At 38.9% G+C, this 21,054-nt stretch overlaps 1 long non-coding RNA gene across 1 annotated transcript in view; it reads right to left on the bottom strand.

Annotated features, from left to right (window-relative positions):
* Window positions 1–3,654: 3,654 nt before the first annotated feature.
* The window catches only part of LOC309438365, a 33,876-nt gene continuing 16,476 nt past the window's right edge, over window positions 3,655–21,054 (bottom strand). Inside the window, exon 4 of the long non-coding RNA XR_014183776.1 lies at window positions 3,655–3,767. This is a non-coding gene — a long non-coding RNA (uncharacterized lncRNA). The remainder of the gene's footprint in view (window positions 3,768–21,054) is intronic.

The following is a 21,054-nucleotide window of genomic DNA, read 5'->3' as shown; positions in this document are numbered from 1 at the left end:
ACAGAATTACTGCCTCTTAAAATGCTTATTCTCATATCTTTCTAAGAAAGCCTCTAAACCTTTGCACTCAGAGCAAACCCCTTTGCAAATGCTCTTGAATGCAGTTGTTTGCTAATGTTCCTCTCTCCTTTTTCCTACCCTCAGTGCTTGTCCCTTTCCCTTTAACAAAGGCTTAAAACACAAGATGCCTTTTCCCTCACCACTCTAAGACAACACTTCAGACAACCCTTCCTAACATCTTCCAGACAGGCCCAAAATATAAAAAGAAACTTTTTCCTCCTGTGCAAAACACAATATAGTGAGACATAATTTAAGCAACACCATCTCCTTTCCCTGTGTCAGTTTCTGTATTGCCCTTTGATTTTTCCTCCCCAGATGCTTGCTCACAACATCCCCCCAATGCCCACGCCATCACACAGCCAGTGTCAGCTTTGCAGCTTGAGAGGGAAGAAACTCAGACCCAGAAGATGCGGTGCAGCGACACAGCATTGCCTCTTTGATCTCCTGCTCCTGCCCCGTGCAGCGTGAGGCTGGGTCTGCTCTAGGGGTGAAGCTCACCCCATGCAGAGGGCCCCACACAAGGTTTGCTATGCTGTTTAACCCCACGGTTATGCCAGGGAAGAGGGGAATGGTGGGGGACCTCAAAGAATCAGCAGTGTAGCTGAGCCCCCAACCCCCCCACACCATGAAACTGCAGCACTCGGTGGCCTCTGCTCTGGCTCCAATTAGGTCAGCGTGGAGGGGGATCTGGGGGGATGTTAGGGGAGGGTCTACTGGACCCACACTCCTGCAGCTATGTTGGATATGAGTTCCCACATACGGGGTGCAGATGGGCTGCAGCCCCTTTTCCAGGCTGCAGCCTGCAAATAAACTTAGTAGCAGCTGGGGAGGGGAACCACCAGAGCCGCATGTGCTTTAATGGGCTCTGTGTTTCTGTGTATGGGAGTATTTCCCTCTCTTCGCTAACCCATGCAAATCCTTCTGCAAAGTCTCATAAACAAAGCTGTGGATATAATTTTAAATGAGAAACTTGCCACTGGGGAAAGCAGCGGTCAGGAAAAATACAACATACCTTTCTCTCCAAGAAGAGTGTTTTGGTGTGTTTTCATGGATTAAAACCAGATTTTGCCAGTTTAAGCAAGCAGGCGAACTTCTGACCTTTATCCACATAATAACTGTCCCCCTCCAAGTACTGGTCCCTAACCTGTCCTAAAATAGCCAAGCAGAGCATGGAGCCTGTAAGAAAAGTTGGCCTCATTGCCAGGTGCAGATGTTTGTCAGCACAGCATGGACATGTCCATCTCCAAGACCTCGTGCCCTGCTCTTGATCCAATAAAGCAGTTGAATGTGTGATCAGCTGTATATTTTCAGGCACTGGCTTTCAACGGGACCTGTAATCAAACATTTACATGAATGCTTTTCTGGATCAGCCCCATAGAGCTCAGTCCTTGCTGGTTTGAGATGCCAGTACTCAGCAAAGCAAAGTTTGTGGTTGAGAGCAAGGATCTTTTAAAGCAAACCATGATTTTTACAGCTCCATACAGAGTTTGAAGTTAGGGGAATCTGCATGGTTACTTTTAGTTCAGCCAAGTAAAATAAAGTTGAAGAAAACTTCCTACTTCCAAACATGCACCCAAGTGCAATATGGGTGTCATTTTCATTAGTGAAATAAATTTAATGAGGTTTACCTCATGATGACTTCTTTTGAGAGGCTTGTGTGCTCAGTGATATTGCAACTTGGAGTTAAATGGGGAATGCAAAAAATAAGGTACCCAGTATCTGAATTATATTTGAGAAATAATTTTTAGGCAAACTGGATGCAATGTAGCCAGGGGCTCTAATAATACATGTAAGCAACAAGCTATATCCATGCGAGTGTCTGCAGATATGAACAGGTAGGGACAGAAGATAGTGGTTTGATGCTGCACTGTCAGCTTTTCTGTGAGAAACTACTTTTTTTCTTCTGAATGCATTCAGTTATTGGTGACAGCACATGGATAGATTTTACATGGTTTATACATGGCTGCCAAGTAGATCTCACTTCAGTTTCTTGTTCAAGTGCATAGACAGATCCACAAGCATTATCTTTCTACTGTTCTAGATTAATGTAGTAACCCTAACTTCAACTTCTTTTTTCTAGATATAAATGTAGTAAAGAGGATGTTGATAGAAATGTTGAGAGAATAGTAAAGAGAGAATCCATTTGTTGTCAAGATTTTCTCAGAAAATAATGAATTACAGCAAATTTGACATATTTAATCAAGAAGCAGTCTAGTACTCTCCCTGATGATTATGATGTTGCTGGAAAAATCACATCATTGCCCACTTTTATTCTGGTTGTTTTCAGTTTTACCATTAAAATGAGAAGACAAACAAAAATTAATAGCTTTTCTCAGTGGTTTATAAAATCGAGTAAAACAAAACTGATGATCTGACTTTTTGTTTGGTAGTTTGAAAAACTTAGACAAAAGAGTAGGAAAGGGTGGAAAAAAAAAACAGGTCCACTTCCTAAATCAAACAAACACAGGAAAAAAACCCAAACAACCTAACAAACAAGCAAAAAACGAAACAAACCAAACACAAACAAACCAAACCAAACAAACAAAAAAAGCAAACAAGGAAAGAAAAAACATGTTAAGGTAGTACAGAATCCAGGGCTAGTTAACTACCTCTGATCCATAAGAATTTTGTTTTTCTTTTTTAGGTTAGTTTTAAAACCCATTTGAGGTTTGCTATGTACATGGGCCAGTGTCTGTGAGAATGTCAGTGAAATATGAAAAGAACTGAGGAACAAGCTATTTGAAGCCATAGCTACTGAGCTCTCTTGTGTTTGCTTTGGCTGTTGGAGCTGTGGTAGGTGTTTCCCGTGTTTAGCCTTCACACCTGTATTATGTTTGGGTTACACGTTAGAAATATTCCATTCCTGTGGATGGAGACTTCCTCTTGGCCCAAGAAAGAAAAGGTTTCAGTCTTGTATGGATTTCCCCTCTACTGATTGGGAAACTTCACCTACCATTACAAGGACTGAGCTTTGTGGTGCTGCTGTTGATGCTTTCCCTGGCTGCCGTAGCCTGGAACCAGTGACCCATGAGCCCAGGTCTTCTGAGCCCTCCTGAAGAATAAAAACAACAAAAAATAATTGGTAAAGGCTTTCAAACCTGATGGATGATAAAAGCTGATCTTTCAGTTTAGACCTATAAAAACTACCCTTCTCCCGGCCACTGCCACTTGAAAGTCACAGGTAACTAATCCTCGGCAAAATGGGTCCGTGATTTGGCCCTTTCTTAGGCTGCAGGTGTGACTCCTGTGGCTCTGTGAAGAATTCTCTGCTCCACCTAAGCGAGGAAAACCTGACACCAGTGGACCCCACCATTTCTCCTCGTCAGTCCTGGGCAAGCGTCTAATTATAACACACTTCCCTTCAGCATGAAATTTGCTCACCAGCTCACATTTACTGAAGAGCTTGCAATTCGCGTTTTAAAATGTTACTCATTAAAGCTGCCAACAGAAAATACTTGAGGTGGTGACCGCATCAATGGTAGACTTCTTACATGAAAATATGAGATTAAAAATAGAGGGAAAAGAGAGTGTTTTAGAGTAGGTGCCTGCGTCTTATAGCTTGCTGTCTTGTTCAGACTGACTCACCTTGTCACAGTCGCCATGGGTCTCCTCCACGAAGCCAGAGTATGAAGTGTTAGGACTGTTCATAACCCTCTGCAGCCATATAAAGCAGCATAAGGCCTGACAACCCCGGCTGGCCATTTGTTCTGCAAAACATACCATAATAAAAGTCAACACTACAAGTGCTGGAAGCAAAGGTCAGAGTTGCAGAATGATTTTGGGACGCCAGTGCCCATAGTGTGCCTGCTGAGCTTGATGGGCACCTCCTCACTAGGGGCTGCCACTAGTATTCACATGTAGCTTTAGACACAGATTACGTGTTTTAAACATTTTCTCTTGGCCCTCACTATGTTAATGCTTGGCTAAAAAGCCTTAAACAATGTTTAAAAAAATAAATAAAAAGAAAACATTGCTCCTTTATTTCCAACCCATAGCCCTAACTAGCATGACTGCTCCATGTTTACATCCCTCTGATATAAGGCAGCAATATGTGTTAACTAAATACCACTATCTCTTGTTTCTTTCCCACATTTTCCTGTTTCCTGTCTTTAGATCTCCTTCCATCTCCTTTTTTATTTGGTTTTATATCCTCTTATTTTCTCTTTCATTTCTGTCTATGATTATTTTTCTCTCTCTTTCTCTTTTTTACTATTTTTAACCCTTCTTCATAATCTTCACAGACCACGGAGTCCTTCTGACTTGGAACTGAATATTTTAATTTTATCTTAAGGAATCCTTGGTCAGGTACAAAAACATTATGTCCAGATTTCAAGGAAAAATCATCCTGACTCAATTTGTTTTATTTTTTTTTTTCTTATATTCAGTCAGGGACTTTCTGTTAAATTTTGGCCTGTAGTTTCTTCTCTGGTCCATGGAAGGGGAAAATCTCACTGTGAAAAAAAGCCATAGTAAACATGGCTTTCATAAGGAGAAATGTGAAAGCTTTTCTATAAAGGACTCTGTTCTTTCTATGGCACTACCTTTGGTCAGCTGCAGGTAAATGCATTTCAGGAAGGTCAGAAGGAAGTTTCTCCATCATGCTGGAGAAAGCACAAAACATTTGAACTTAATAGAATTTCACATCAGCTCTCCAGTATCAGCTTTTAAAATGAATCTTCCAAACATCTGTGTTCAGTTTCACTATTTGAAATTACCAAGATATATTCTTCCCAGAGGCAAAACTAGGGGGATTTCCCCTTCCCACATTCTTCTGCTATTCAGCAAAGAGCTTTGTAATCTATTGACAGGGCATATATCAGCCTCTGTATATATGTCAATACTACAGAGATGGTAGGTTAATGTAACCATCATAGCCTTTCAATCACACAGTGATTTGGAAATATATGAAATGAAAAAAAAAGAAAAAAAAAACAACAAAAAACAAAATCTAACTACAAATCCAGATTAAATGCTCCTCAGTGTTAGTGAATATTGTGTTTGTCCTCATGATCTTTGTTTTAATGAAATACATTAACTGACAATGTCTTGGCTGGATTTTAATTTCAGCTTTTCATAATCTGCATTTTTAATGACTTCTTTAGTGTGCACCTTCATCTGAAGGATTTTATTGTCATTCCAATGTGTGGGAAAAGTATCACTTTCCATCAGCTTCCTTTTCAAAACATCACATATAGGTTTCCCTGTGGTGTGTCTGCAGCACAGTACAGGGATTTGATAAACAAGGTATTAGCAAGGCTAATCATAATTTAATGAATGGAAACTCTGCCTTCGGCTCATCCTGACAGGTTTGGTAGTAGGGATGGTTCTTTTATTACTTCTTTTTATTGTTATTGTTGAGGACATTCTTGTGGGCACAATTAAATTGGTGCCAAATTACCTGAAATAATTTGTGGTTATTAAACAAAACGGTCTTTGATGTGGAAAGTGCATTGTTCCCTGGCACTCTGGAGGCTTGCATATTTTTTTTTTCCACAAGGGATTGTAGTAACTGATCTCTGACAGTAATGCTTTGTATATGCTTTCTCTTGGGTGGTGGAAGAAAAGACTAAGCTGTGTCACAAAACTGCACATATGATCTACAGCTGGCATGTCACATTATAGCTGAAAAAAATTATCTCATGACTTACCAGAGCTATTTTGAGGAGGCATCACTTGCAAGGTTAACTATAGTGGTTGACAAAGAAGACAAGGTGCAAACTATCATCCTATTTCCCAGACACTGAGTAATGTGAAAGTACTGTTTGCTCAATCTGATCTCCATTGGGTATTTAATTATATTTAACTTATTTCTAGAATTGGACTTCTAACATTTCTAATAATTACTATTTTTTATTTTACTGAAACATGAAACTTTTGTGACTTCACTATCTTTGCATTCAGGTGTTTGACCAGCTGGTATTGTAACATAGGAAGGGCTCATTTGTCCAAAAACCTGTTTTCATAAATGTAGAGTTAAACTAAAAAAGCATACTAACCTTTTCCCACAAAACCTGCTTTTCTTGGTCTTTCAGTGCATAAGGATTCTGTATCTGTATTTGTAAGTATTCTTCATCAGTTATGTGTGACAGTTGCTTATGGTTCCTACTGCTTGGTCTTTTGAGGTTATTTAGCTATCAGATTTCTTATTCCCCAAGGTCTTACCAGCTCCAATGTATTCAAGTGGAGGAATTCTATACTCACCAATTTACATTAGTTAGGGAAAACTGAGGCGTGTCTACATTGGCCAGTCACCCTATATATCAGGACTCATGTCCTTTCTCATTTGTACTGGTCTGAGCCACAAGTAACTTGACCAATATCAATGGCATGAAGTCAACATAAAACTGACATAAATGAGAGAAGAACTAAGAGCCTGTGTTATCCTGTGGTGTTTCTGGGGCAACTCCATTAGCATTTGTTATCTGAAACAGGTTTACACCAGTGCACAAGAGAACTAAAAAAAAATGCCCCATTGTAACACATTTGACTGTTTGAAAAAATTAACTAGAAAATCCCAGCTAGTCTGTCAGGTGGGTTTGTTTGTTGGTTTTTGGGGTTTTTTTTTGACATTTCCCATAGGAAGTATCCATTTTAACACAGTCAATACCTTTCCTAGACACTTGTCAATCTGTTTGGCCAAACAACATTTACACAGTCAGCAAATTAAGACGTAAAAGAAGCTAATCAGGACCTCTCCAGGTACTTTCTTTCCACAATGTACAATGCTTAATTTCCTACCAGGAAATTATAGTGTCTACTGAGATTTCAAGATCTGATTAGTTTCAGAGGCTTGGGTTTTTGAAAAACCTGTAATTCCAAATAAAAATATAAACATCACAGTCACCCTATGCCTGAAAACTGGAGAAACCTGGTTACTGCAGCCCCTTTGGGGAAAGAATGGGACCCTTTAGATTTTTACTGATAAGGTATGAATAACATTCTCATAAAGCTCAAAGATTGCCCAAATATACACATTTAAAATAATTATGGTAATTAAATAGAGCTGCAAGCAGCTATAGCTCCAGGCAACACCAGTTAAATGTAAAGAGAAAACATCTTCTGCATATGTTTGTGATTTATGTAATTACATGCTTCTACAAGCTACACACCATTCATTGGCAAACAGCCATCTCTTCTTTCATTACAATTTAGCCACAGCAAGTAACATACTTCATCTGTTTGAAAAGCTCCACTTAATAATGCCACCGAGGATGTATACAACAACACTGGGGAGTGAATGTGAAAAAAGTAAATGTTATTTAGTTGTATGTATGTGTGTCAAAAATAGCCTTTGTGGGCCTTTTTCTGACGTAAATCATGAATGACTCCATTTTAGACAACTAAATTACACCTTGTGTCAGCGAGAAATGAATGAAACCCAAGGTGTGTTTTGTGTATGAGATTATGTGTTTGCCTTTGACAATTACTGTTTTTCTTAATGTAGTAATTTTTGAAAATAAATCTGTACTGGGCCATTCTGAGGCAAGTCCTTACCAAATCCAGTGAGAGGAGAGCAAATTAAAATGTTACCTGAACAAAAATGGATTCAAAACTCAAGAACCCTCTCTAGTGCACTGGCTTACCTGTGCCAACAGAAGCACAGACAAAGGATTTCCCTAATATTTCTGAGATCTGGCCTCCGGACTACCCTCACATACTCACTAGAAACATTTAGTTAAGCTTCAACTAACATTTTCAAGGAGATAAAGAGGAAAATGAAAAGTATATAGCTTTTTTCATATTTCATCAGACTTTCAGATTTCTTAGCACTAGCAGTCACTCTCCAATACATAGGGTTACTTGTCAAGTAAGTTTTTCTTCCAAATAAAAGGCATCTGGCTCTTGTTCTTTTATGTACAGTTTCCTCACTTAATTTAGTTTCACCTCAGCAGACACAACTGATTTTGAAATTCTCTGTAAAGCCTGGTTGTTTTGTTTGCATGAAGGGGAGATACGCAAACTACAAGATACTGTCCCAGTAGAATAATGGGAGTGCAAATGGGAGAAAATATGTTTGGTTACTAGAAATGTAAAAAAACTTTGTGCCTGTAAAACTGCATACAGTTTATAATTAGTATTATATTCTGCTTATGCAGTTGCTTTTCCATTTAGGTGTGCAATTGTGTCTTGAACTATTTCATATTTTCAGTTACATAAAATGTCAAAGTTACCATTATGGAAAATATTTCTAAGTATGCTTTACTACCCATGAAGTAGTGTCTAAGCACATAGTGATGAGACACACTATACACCACATATGAAATTTACTGTATACATACTCTATACTATAATGTGATATTGGAGACCAAGTTGAAAACACATTTCTGCTCAGCTAGAAAATTTATGAGTAAGTAATGAATTTTTGTCCTTTCCACAATTTTTCATTCAAATGCCAGTACATTATTATTTGTAATGTACTTTCTGCCTCTTCACTGTATCTGTAAAGTATTCTAGATTAAAAATTTTGATTTTTTAATTTCATTCTCTGCCCCCACCTGACTGCTGGAAGTGAGGAAGCTTAGCGCTCAGGGCATCGAAAGGCAGAGGTCCCTGCCCCTCTTGAAAGAGGGTGATCTGAACCCAGCCTTTTGAAAATCCTTTTCTCTTCTCACCACTAAACTCCAAAACAGCTCTATGGAGTCAATCTGCCTCTTTTGCTCATGCAATAAATAGTTATTCTTTTACAAAGTATAGCATCTTCAACACAGAATAATACTACCATCAGTAGTCTCCAGATTAGGATATTTAACTATGACATGAAGAATCAAGCCTCAGTCCTTACTCTGAATTACCCTGACCTGAGACCTGCATCTGAATCTTGCATATACTGGGACCAGGTACTTCTGAGTTGAATCTATACATTACCATGTGGAGAAAAACAAAATGAGGAAACAAAAAACAACACACAAGACAAAACCACTTTTAGTTAAGGTAATTTCTTAATACATTTTGTTCTTCCTGTAACTCCTGGATATTTTCCCAATTCTGGACTGAGTTGGAGGGAAAAGATTTGATCCAAACGTGATGCTGCCTTCCTTATTTCAGCCGACAGCTGGATACACAGCAGCCCAGAGGGAAAAGCAGAAAGAGATGCAATAACCTGACCTCAGAGAGGACCTGTTTTCGGAAGGTGCTGAAAGCTGTATGAGGGCAGCAGTGGAGGACTGTGCTGTGGCTCATGGGCCACAGGCCACCTGTCAAGGCCAAAATGGGGCAGGCGCAAACTTGTACTTGAAGTGCTCAGGATCAACTGTAGGCATAGGAGTCACTGGTACAGTCATGTCTCCATCCTATGCTTGCCTTAGACAGTTGGACTAGAAACAATTAGACTACAGCATTCTGCATGTTTTAGATCACAATCATAAGCTATAAACGAGATGACCCAAGGCTAAAGCATTTGGTAGCTAGACCTATTTTTTTCATCAATGTGTTCATACAGTACAATACAGCTGTAGTCTGTGACTGAGCTCTTAAGGCACTGATACAATAAAAGAGTAATTGAAGGTCACAACAAATTTAATTGCAGTCAAGTCTGTTACTTCTGTGCTTGGAGTGTTCATGCTCCTTACCTGCTAGCCCACAGAAAATGATCTGTTATTTAAAATTGCTGGTGCTGTGTAAGGACTCAGATGTACTGTCAATACTGGCTCTTCCCTGTGGCATTGCAAAACACTGCTTATGCTAGAGGAACAGAAGGATCTGGTGTAGCCAGAAATTGTGGCAACATTACGCAGCATGGTCATGTTATGTTTAAAACTTGCCACCTTAAAAACCTGTGGAAAAAGAAGAACTGAGGATGTGATTCTCAAAAATAATAAGAGAATTAGATGCTTAAGGCTTTTAAGCCCTTGCAAAAATTATAGCTAAGTATAAAGCTTTATGACACCTTTCTCTAGATTTGTCAGAGAATACAAGATGATAAAGCAGCATTAAATCAGGGCAGGCCAATGTACTCACGAGTATCCTGGGCACTTCCTAACACAGCCACCTCTGTTTGCAACTTGAGAGAAAATTACTGGATAAGGAGACTGGAGCCTGTAAGGTAATGGCATCAAACTCATATTCACTGAGGGCCACATCAGCCTTGGGGTAAGGTGAAGTGTCTCAGCTGGCTCCCAATGTGTCTCAGCTGGCTTCCAACTTGCAGGCATTGGCCAGCAAAGAGTGCCAAGGCTGGAGCTCACAGACACCAACTGACCTATTGTTTTCTTAGTGGAGATCACTCACTACTGAATTTTCACTCCAGGAGAGAACAAGAGTCTGGTAACCTTGAGGGCACATTGCCATGGTTTTGTCTCTGTTGTGGCAAGAGAAAGGCAATACTTTATTTTTCCTTTTTTTTTTTTTTTTTTGACATTGGTCTGCTATACTTTTTTTAGGAAATCTCTGGGGATCTGAGTAATCAGGGACTTTTTGTAAATTAAGAAAGTAGATAAACAGAGGCTTTAAAAAAGGCATTTCCCCATCATTCTTTCTAAAAGAAAGCAGGTGTTTGGCTCAAAGGGACTTGTTCTCTTGATAGCGCAGTAGGAGAGTAAAACTGCATTGTCCCCTAAAGCAAAAATAAATAACTTCAGAAAACATGAGAACTGGGCCCTTGATGAGGAGGTTAAATGGGTGTCCATGCTCTTGAACTAATTTATAATACCAAAGATGTCAAGTGACATGCTGAATGAAGGAATGATTTGTGGCTGAGAAAAGCTTTGCAGAGATCCCAGGGGCTTGGCCAAAGGCAACTGTACCTTGATAGAAGTGATCGACTGCCAAACTAAAGCAGGAGAGCTGCATTTCTAACTGCGGACCCAGTTATCCACAGCCTGTGCTAGATTGTGAGGCCAGGATGAAAGTATGCCAAGCATTTAGCCTGTTCGCTGGGTGCCTTTTGGAAGGACACATAAATCTTAAGAAAAAGTTTCAGTCCTTTAAATACATCACAAACAAAATAGCATCAGCAGCCCAGCTTTGGTTAGCATGCAACAAACTGGCATCTGGCTCTTCAGGCACTTGACTCAAAGTGAACTTTTACACAGAGGTTGTTTAAAACTTGTACCCATGTGCTTACTTATCTGCAAAGCTATCTTCCATTCTTTTCCTTCTAAGAAACCTGGTTTGCATGACCAGAGCTTGTAAGTCTCATGGCAGAGGCAATGCCATAACCAGTTTATACTGCTTATATCAAGCATGCCAGCTTACATATCCCAGTATAGACTAGTGGTTACGACTTGCAGTGATTGCCACTTTTGGGGCCAGAGCCACAGAACACACAATCAGTCAGCTACACTGCTTTATGTCAGCAGTGGATCAGCCTGCTGGGTCAAGGCCGTGTGATGCTTTGTATCATTCACATGTCCTCCTGCGATTAGAAAAGCAAAGAGGTATTGCAACACAGCACAGAATCACATCCTGCAATTCAGGTTGCAAGGTGTGGGAAAAAGATGTCAGCAGTGATACAAAATTGACAGTTGCATGGTGTGGTGATTTTCTACCCATTGCAAAAAAATTAAATTAACAAGTTAATATTCTGAAGTTGAGGATCTAACCATTCCGGTTTACAGAGCTGTAATTCAGCCTGGGGTAGCATGTTGCACACCAGAGGAATTTAGCCTTTGACCTCATTAGATGCTAGAATCATCCAATTCCATTCTACGTGTGAAACTTCACACAGCTCTAATTATTGAAGCCCTGAAGAAAAAGGCCAGAGGTGCTACCGAGCTGGCAGGTGTTAAAAAAAAAAAAAAAGTCAGAGGTATCTGCTCCTTATATTACTCACTGCCTCCTGAGAAACAATAGTTCAGAAATCATATACACTTCCATGGGAGGACTTTCTAAAGGCAAAAGGCAGAGGAAAGAGAGAGATTTGATGTCTAAATACTATCTGTGACTATGAAAATTTCCCCCTTGTCTATATTTAACAGAACCCTTGAAAACCAAATGAAACACAGATTTGAATTATGATATTTGGGAAATTACTTACAAAGATCTTGTTTTTGCTGTCGAGAGCAGCTCATTTTATAGTGACGTGGAACAATAGCACACAAAAAGGTAAATAGTATGAATGCTAGTACAGAAATGAAAGAAAAGTTCAATGTACTCAAGAAACACAAGAAATGTCCATACAAAAATGCTGAACATCTCATACCACTGCATTGGTACAACATGACTAGAGAATAACAAATGTAGTCCCTGTATTTCAGAATGGGAAAAGAGTGATCTGAGGAATTGCAGGTCTCATCCTGGGCTGTTACTCAATAACATACAAGAACTTAGGAAGAAGTAGTAAGGTTAGAATAAAGACCATTCAATATAAAAGGAAAACAGAATAAAACACACCTGAGCTGTACCAAAGTTATGATACACAATAGATGCTACAAGAAGAAGGAATTTATCTGGTGATCAGAAAATCATTGGTTATATTTCTAAAGAAAGAACTTAGTTTAATATGCAAAAGGCCAATGTAAGTACCATCATTTTAATACAAACAACAAACCAAATGACAACTGAAGGACTGGAAGGTTGTTAGACAGGCACCTAAAAAAACCCTACCAAACATTAGTCTGCCGCAGGATGTATTAACACTTTCATCAATGACTTTGGTAACAATCAGTAGAAGTGTTCTAATGAAAGTTAGTGGGGGAGCCCTGCCCATGCTGAGGAAGACAAGAGTATGGCACAGGAATGATCTTAACAGAATTCAGCTGTGTAGACTGCAATGCTATATCGGCAAGGGAAAAACAGAATTTCTCTTACAAGCTCAGAGTCCATGATTTACGCAACAAAGGAGGAACATGAGCATAGTATTTTATTTGATCACAGCACTCAAAAAGGCAAATGCAACCTCATAAGGCTTCAGGCAAAGTAGAAAAGGGAATTACTGAAACTACTGCACCATGCCCTAGTATTAATTCACCTGAGGCTGTGCATATAAATTCTCATCACTGACATTCAAGGAAGGTAAAAGACTGGAAAATGTACAAAGGACTATTCAGATGATAAGAGGAATGGGTAGCCTCTCTTACGAGAAAAAAAAAATCAAGGGAACTTGGCTTATTAACTTAGTAAAATGTGAGCCTCAATTATTTTAATTGTTCCAGGTAGCATTGACAGCAAAGAGGCTCGCACAGCCACCAGTGTGACTGAAAACTAGAAGAAAAGTCGCAACTATCATAGCAGTGTGCTTCTGGTATAACTCTCTATAATAGCAGGGCCGCAAAGGCAATCAGCTGCCTGGTTGTAGATGAAGAACTCACAAACAGCAAGGGATTGAGTCAGTGAGCCCAAACTCTTGCTTCTGTTAGAGCTTTCTGATAACCAGATTCTCAAACAACACACGGGGCTGCAGTCTGTGACCAGCAGCTACGGCACTGAGTGTCAGCAGAGCAACCCAATGTGCCAGGACAGATGCAGCAGAAGTTGAGGAATGGAGCAGATCTCTGGTGAACACTGTACATGCCAGGTCTCCAACTGTATTTGTCAATATAAATTGAATACACATCGTTCTCATGGACTTTGGCTGCACTGTAAAGATTTCTGCAAAGCTGTTTCCTTCATTGATTCGGATTTATCTTCCCTTCTTTGCTTTTCTCCTCCATCATTTTAGTCAGATCTTTTAATTCCACATTTTAATCAAATTATCAGTAATGCCAGTTTCTCTTTTGATTTCATGATGGAGCTCATCACTTTTCTCTGACAGAAGAGATTAGAAATAATAAATGACAAAAGGAGAAAATTTAGTATTCAAATCAATAGGCAGAACAAACATTTAAGCAGTATAATTTATCAGCTCTTAAGACTGACTCAAACCATATTGTTGAGCATTGCAAAGGGGTGCATTGCAAGATGTTCTGATACAAGGAATTATTCTTCATATTGATATGTGACAAATGTTGTGATTATATTATTTTAAAGGTATTCATCTTACTAAACTGTTATTTCATGACCTAATTGGAACAAATCTATGAATTCTAGCTCTATTTTCCCCAGTCTACCCTAGCAGGCATACAAACTTACTGAGGAAAATAACAGATACAAAATGCAGTGCCATGACCTTCATTACAAACAGAGCAGCCTGAATAATTTTGTTCTCTTCTACTTTTTCCAGGACCCAAAAAGCCCTACTGAAAGGAGCTTGTGCATTGTGCTGCCTGAGCTTTTCATAAAACTTCCTAGCAGGAATGAATGAGGGAAAAGAATGTTCAGGGTTTGTTTGATTCAAAGTATGAACCAGAGGTCCTGCTAAACTAGAGGCACAAATCTTGATCCAGTTATTCGCTTTAACCATTGATTATGTACGATCCCACAGAATTAGTATGATGCAAAGTTAAAGGGGCTTAGCTTAATTATGTTTTCAAAACTGTTGCAGCCTTTGAAATGTCACTGTTTCATTCAAAGAGAGGATTAAGAAAAAGTTACTATTCTTTGTACTGTTTAAAATACACTGGAAAGCTGCTTCAAAGCATCAAAACCCTGCTTCAAGCCCCCTGCTCTGTTCTATATCCCACAGAACTGTCCTAAGGTCCTTTGTAAATACTTATATTTTTGTATGATAAAGAATGAGCAATGAAATAAGACACTTGTTCCCAGTGATATTGCTTGCTATTCATAAGTATTGTGTTATTACTTTTACAATTTACATAGCTTTTGTAGAGAAGTAGATTTCATTTCATTTCTTAAGAACAAAAAGTAAAGACAGAGACAAATCAACAGAAATGGGAGATTATTTAGAGGATGTTTTAAAATAAGCTTTCTTGATAATTATCATAAGACCCCAGGTTAAATTGAGTTTCCTATAGCACATTTGGGTCATTTGAATTCACCAATTAACATAAATATCATAAACGCTATCTGGCTTATGATGATCTAATATCTTGCTGTTTACAATATGTAGAATTTTCTACTGTCTAACCAATTAAGAAAATTCTACATTTTTCCAGTGAACTATGAAGAGGAAACCAGATGGAAAAAGTACTATATACACACGTTTACCAATCCAAAAAGTCAAAACACTTTAGGAGATATGTGACTTAGTGCACATTCATTCACATATTCTGAAAATAAAAGCTAAGAAATGACTGATCTTTTTGAAAAATCCCTTTCTTATTTTCTGCATATTTTTGACAAATTAGACCCTTTTCAGTCACTCTAAAGCAGAGAAAGCAAGAATCTGTGGCATGGGGCTCACACTAATTTCAGTATATCTTCTCCTGAAGTTTTCTCTATTTATAAAGTTTCTAGAAACAGAAACTGTAAGACTATGACAGAAGTCAAACAAAAACTGCCTGCGGTGTTATTTTTTGGTTTTTTTTTGTTTTTTGGTTTTTTTTTAATTTTGTCAGTCCTTCAGGTTACAATTGTTCCTTAAAAGTCTTAAGCAATGCACATATGAAAGGCTTTGTTTCTAGCTTTAAATCTTTGTTAGTTTTAAGATCGATTAAAAAAGGGATTGTCACCTCAATCTATCCAGATTGGGTGTTCTATTTTTCTCAGATGACTGGATATATTTATGCCTCTAACTTAAAAATGGAATTTCAGTGGGAAGGTCTTAAGGCTTGTCAGGGCAACTAAGTACTATATTGCTCAACAGTTCTATGTCCTACAGGCTTAAACAGCATTATACATCTGGAATTTTACTATCTCTTTTTTTTTTTTTTTTTGGTGCCAAAACTGCCAGAAGTAATTGGTTGAAAAAGTTTGAGAGCTGTACATTTTTTTTTCCTGTCAGAACCAGAAGAAAGAATAATTTCTAGTTTACTATTGGGACACCACATTTAATGCCATTTTTAAAAGGTAGAAAATCTGTTTCATCACAAAAAGCTCTTTCCTCTGCAAATGACAACACTTCTCACTCATTTCTATTTCAGTGGCATTTCTTGTGAAAAGTGACCAGCCATAAACTTGTATGTACATATAATGTGCTGTCTTTTGAACTAAAGGCAAAACATACCCTTCTTAAGAAAAACACATTGATTTCTGTGGGTCTTATAATTTTCCTGAGGTGTCACATAAAAACCCAAAACAACCAAACGCAAAAAAAACCCAACCAATTCTAATGTAATGATCTGCCAGGATTTTCAGAAGCTGCCACTACACAATAGCCAGTCTGTACTTCAGGCAGGAACAGTGTTAGATCTAACACCCTTGTTTGTAGAAGGGAAAAAGAAGAAGGGAATCTCTACCATGTGCTGGGAACGTGGCACATGGGCTGAATGATCTTGTCTCCACCAAATAACCTACTCGGTACTTTATTGTCTATTAGTTGGTTATCAATATTTAGAAAATGGAGGATATTTTTACTGGTGTTTTTTTGTTGGAGACAGTTAAACAGTTGGCATCCTTTCAAAGTGTTAATTTTTATTTAATAGTGTCTTGTATCTGACTTATGACAGAATGTTAAAGAAATGTGTTTGAGGAACCCATTCTGACAATATCAAGACATTGCATCTAACTTTACAATACACTAATGGTTTGCAGACAACTTCTCCTTCTTTGTTTATTATGCAAGGAAGTGGCTGTCTTCTCATGGGACACTAGCCCATCTGTTAGACAGCCAGACAAGACCAGGAACAGAGCTGTTTTGTTTGATTAAAAATGACAAGATCTTATTTTCTAGTATTGTTGCCTATATCTTGTAACAATGATTGACAATACTTCACCAAATTGGGTTAAAATCATGCCAGAAAGTTAAAAACATGCAGGGTCCAAATACCAAATATAAAAACACAAGACAACTGATTTGGCAAACTAAAACATCTACTGCGAAACTGTGCATTTGCTAACTCGGAATAGCAATACAGAGAGCTTAACTGAAGGAAATAATTCATTTATCAGTTAAAGATATTTATAAAGCACAGCTGGACAAGACTTTAAACAGAGAGTCACCCATAGCTAAAAGTCTTGAATGAAAAGAGTCTTTTGGCAGTGAGTGGGTTTTCAAAAGCTTAAATTTCTTAACATGAGAGCAGAGCTGCACTCACTCTGTGAAACATCACTGTCTCAAAAGAAATTATCTCCTCCATTTTCCAGAAGAGCTTGTGATGAAGAATGTAAGGACAACTGGACTTCATAAACCAAATTTTTCTTTTGTGAGAGTGGGAAAGTTATTCAATCACTTTGTAACTCAACTCTTCCGGGTTTTAATATTGTGAGTACTCAGGCACTTCTGGGAAAACAGAATGGCACGAATATGTGCTATTGTCCAAAAAAGTCAGTCCAGGAAAGACCTAGATCTGCAATGTGATCTGACCTGATCCTCGTTCAACATTGAGTCTGAATGATGGCAATTACTCAAGAGCAAGTTAGCACTGACTGGAAGAAGCCGAACCTAATGTGCCTTGGCCAAGCTGGAGGCAGTCTCTTACGGCATTCACATACAGAATATAGGAATTTCAGAGTGTGAAGTCAAAGGAACCAATTTATGAAAAGAGAACAAAGATAAAAATACTTTCTGCATGGCTTTGAAAGCAAAGCTGGAGAAGACTGCAAGAAGGTAAATCCAGGTGCAGCAAGGAGGTGGGCTGGGTGAACTTCTCAGTTGTGGGGGCATAATCATCATATATAAGGCTGTGATGAGATGCAATGATCTACAAGTTGTAGAATTTCAGCTGAGAAACTAAAATCAAAACCACATAGTAGTCAGCACCCAACAGGAACTGAATGAAGATGAAAAGCAAAAGCAACTTTCCCAATGCCTCTTCTTTCACTACAGACCCTGTGTTCCCACTTTCCTGTTTCCAGCTGCAGTGCAACTCCCTGACTCTTTCACCTGGGGCAGTTCCCAAAACACAGACCGCAATGTCCTTCAAGTGCAATGAAGAGAAAGATGATCAAACAGAAAGCACGTGACAAAGGTACAGCTCCATGGGATATGCAGATGAGCCAAAGCTTAACCAAGAAAGAGCATGGTGTTTTCCTAGATAAGGTCACTGAGTTGGTGTTTGCCATAAACATGTCAAAGTTTGGTTCAAAGCATTATGCAGAAATATTTGACAATGCAGAGGTGTTCTGGTGTCACTGTACTGAGCAGTAAGGGACATCAGAAACCTGGAACTGTAGCAACAGATGTGGAAGACAGAGCGTGAAAAATGGGAACGGAAAGTTTAGTAAGAGATACCTACCTGGATCATTAAGATTTCCCTAGAATAAACAGCAAGACCCTCCAAGTATTTCACGAATCCAGGGTTCAACCATAGCCAGAGCCTTCCAGTCCTGGAAGGTCCCTTCAACAGAGGCTGCCCTGGTGTTAGGAAGGGGCTTTTGTGAACACATGCCAGATTTGCACTCAGCCCCTTTTGCCATGTTTCCTTTCTCAATGTCACATTCTGCTTTTGCATGACGCAATAACAGTGCATTGCTGCAAGGCCTTCCTGGTGGTGTGGCAGCGTGAGCAAACGTACATAAACGTCTCCCTCACTGCACAGACTTTGGGACATGCAAAACAGCTGGAGTCACAGACTGCAGAAACCTGTCGGACAATTGGCACAGAGACCACCTATCAGCTGGTCACATAGGCATTCCTGAAAATTAGATTGATGTTCCTGCATTCTTTTGCTACACAAAGTGTAAGTTGATTTGAGTAACCCCCAAGCGTATTATTAACCACCTCCTTTTTTTAAGGTGCTAGCTGGGGTTTGAAATTGTTCCTGAAAGCATGTAACAGAACGAGCACAGACAGTAGTTGTTTTAGCATATGAGTACTTTTAGAATCAAGGCTTTAGCATCTCTTTCATCAGAAAACCTATTCTAAGGAATGCTGCTCTTATCTAGCAGATGTTCCGCTAAAGAATTTGCTTTGTCCTTTGCAAAATATGGCTCAGAGCCTATATCCACTCCACGGTGGAGATAAGAGTGTTGTTTTTAAGGTAATGAGTGGAAGTCTCTTTCCCCATAGAAAAGCTCTTTAGGAACCTTTGACTGTGAAGAAATAAGCATTTCCCGATGAGGATTTGGAATGTCATTTGTAAACAGTTCACATTTCTATGCAATTTTTATGACATGAATTACTCTTTCCTTAACTGCAAGAGCAAAGTTGGACATATAAAAGTATAATTAAGAAATGACTGGGTAAAAGGTTTGCAAGAAATAGCTTGTTTAATAGATTTAATCCCATTGTCTGCTCAGAAGTTATCTACAGTCAGTCTTTTGTTATGAATTCCTTCGGTGCTCCTCTTTGTTAGTCAGAAGATTTGTGCAAACAGATTTCTCCCTACTCATTGCACACCAAATGCTGACTGCAAGAGTTCTCTTTAGTATTTTAATATGTTCACCACTTGATAGGTTCAAGCTGTGCAATTGGGTGTCTAAGTCACATGGCGTTGTTTATATTCTCAGAATCCTTTTGCCCCTAATGATTTTCATATGGTCGAGACATAAATTTTGTTTTATGATTAAATGAAACTTGGCTCAGAGGAGCCAAAATTAATTTTTCAGGAGCATTTTGTACAAACAAAACTCCACAGACATAAACACATTAAAAAGGGGTTGTAAGCACAGTCAGGGTAAAAAAAATCTATTTAGAAGATGCCAAAGTTGTAGAATTTTTTTTTGTCCTAACAGACCCAATAGCCACTTTTTTTTTCCCTCATCAGTCCCTAAATGCCATAGAGCAATTGTAAATGTCCTTAATTCAGTAGGAGTCTGTATGTAGTATTTGTGTTTTACATAATTTAAAACTCCATGTAAAGCATTTTCACTGAAAACATTAAGAATATGTAAATTCACACCACTGTTTGTGCATAAATATTCCAGGGTCAGCTGTCCATCTGCCAACTATACACAATAAATATTTTCTATTTCCACTCTCCTAGGAAAGCAGTTTTCTTTAAAGCAAACCTTTACAATATGTGGTGTTTGCTACCATTTCAAGGCCTGCTACACCAATGGAAAAGAATGTGCTAAATGTAGCATTATCATGCAGGTCAGGCAGGGCAGCCCGGTACACATTTTCCCACAATCTCTGCTCATTAACATCTAGTTCCCCTATTGTGCAGATTTTTGGCTCTGTTCCATCAGAGCAGAGAAGAAAAATGTTTACAATATGCAAACTTGGAGGGACACGCACAAAAAAAAGGGGGCTTTGAAATGTCAGTCCTTTGGGATGAAAAGTTTCAAAGGGGAAGGTAAGTCAAAGGTTACTAATGGGATGTCTGCAACACCTGCTTTTAGTGGGGGTTTCATAAACAAGCTTTACTTCTCAAGAACAGCTTGGCCTAGACAAAAATACCAGCTAAAATATCAGTGGCTAGCTTGAGCAGCCTGGTACCTATGAACAGAGAGGTCAGGTTTGTTATATCCTAACATGGCCTCTCACCCTGCTTTTATTGATAAAATGAGATTGCCTTGGTGGCCAACATTGCTGTTCACATCTTAAAGTAGAAGGCACTGGCAACATGGCCTCTGCAGGCGAGGAGGAGGAAGGTGATGTTCAGCATCATGCCACTAAAAGCCACGCTCTCTGAGGAAGAGCTGAACTGTCGCATGCAGGAACGAGTTTTGCAAACTTCAAAAGTTTCCCAGCTCAGCTAAATGGCCCTCATAAGGCACTTTCAGTTATTGTGAGCAAGTTTCATAACTGTCATAACAACTCGGAGACCTCAGTACTATTTTTCCCCTGAAAGAACTAATACGTATTTCTAAGATGTTAAGATAGAGAAGCAGATGAGAAGAAATAAATCCTACTAAATATTCGTCAGGCCGCTACAGAACCTTAACCCTCAGCCATTACCAGAGAACTTTCACAAAACTGAAATGCAATACCTTCATCTCACAGGCAGTGACCCAGGAACAGCCCTGCCTAAAATTCTTGTCCTACAGCAGAGAGATCCTGCAGCAGAAAAGGCATCCGAGTCCCCAGAGACAACTTCAGGACTCTGCCTGAGACAGCATCCTTCTTGTCCAGAGAAAAAATGTGGCAGCTCCTACAAAAGCTCAGAAAATTTCCATATTCATATAGAAACAAGGAGAAAGCAGTGTGATAGATAAGATCACAAACTGGTATTTAGG

The sequence above is a fragment of the Streptopelia decaocto genome (assembly GCF_964273445.1).
Source record: "Streptopelia decaocto genome assembly, chromosome: 3".
Classification (NCBI taxonomy): Eukaryota; Metazoa; Chordata; class Aves; order Columbiformes; family Columbidae; genus Streptopelia; species Streptopelia decaocto.
The sequence above is the reverse complement of the archived record's forward strand: the minus strand, read 5'-3'. Positions and strand labels throughout refer to the sequence as shown.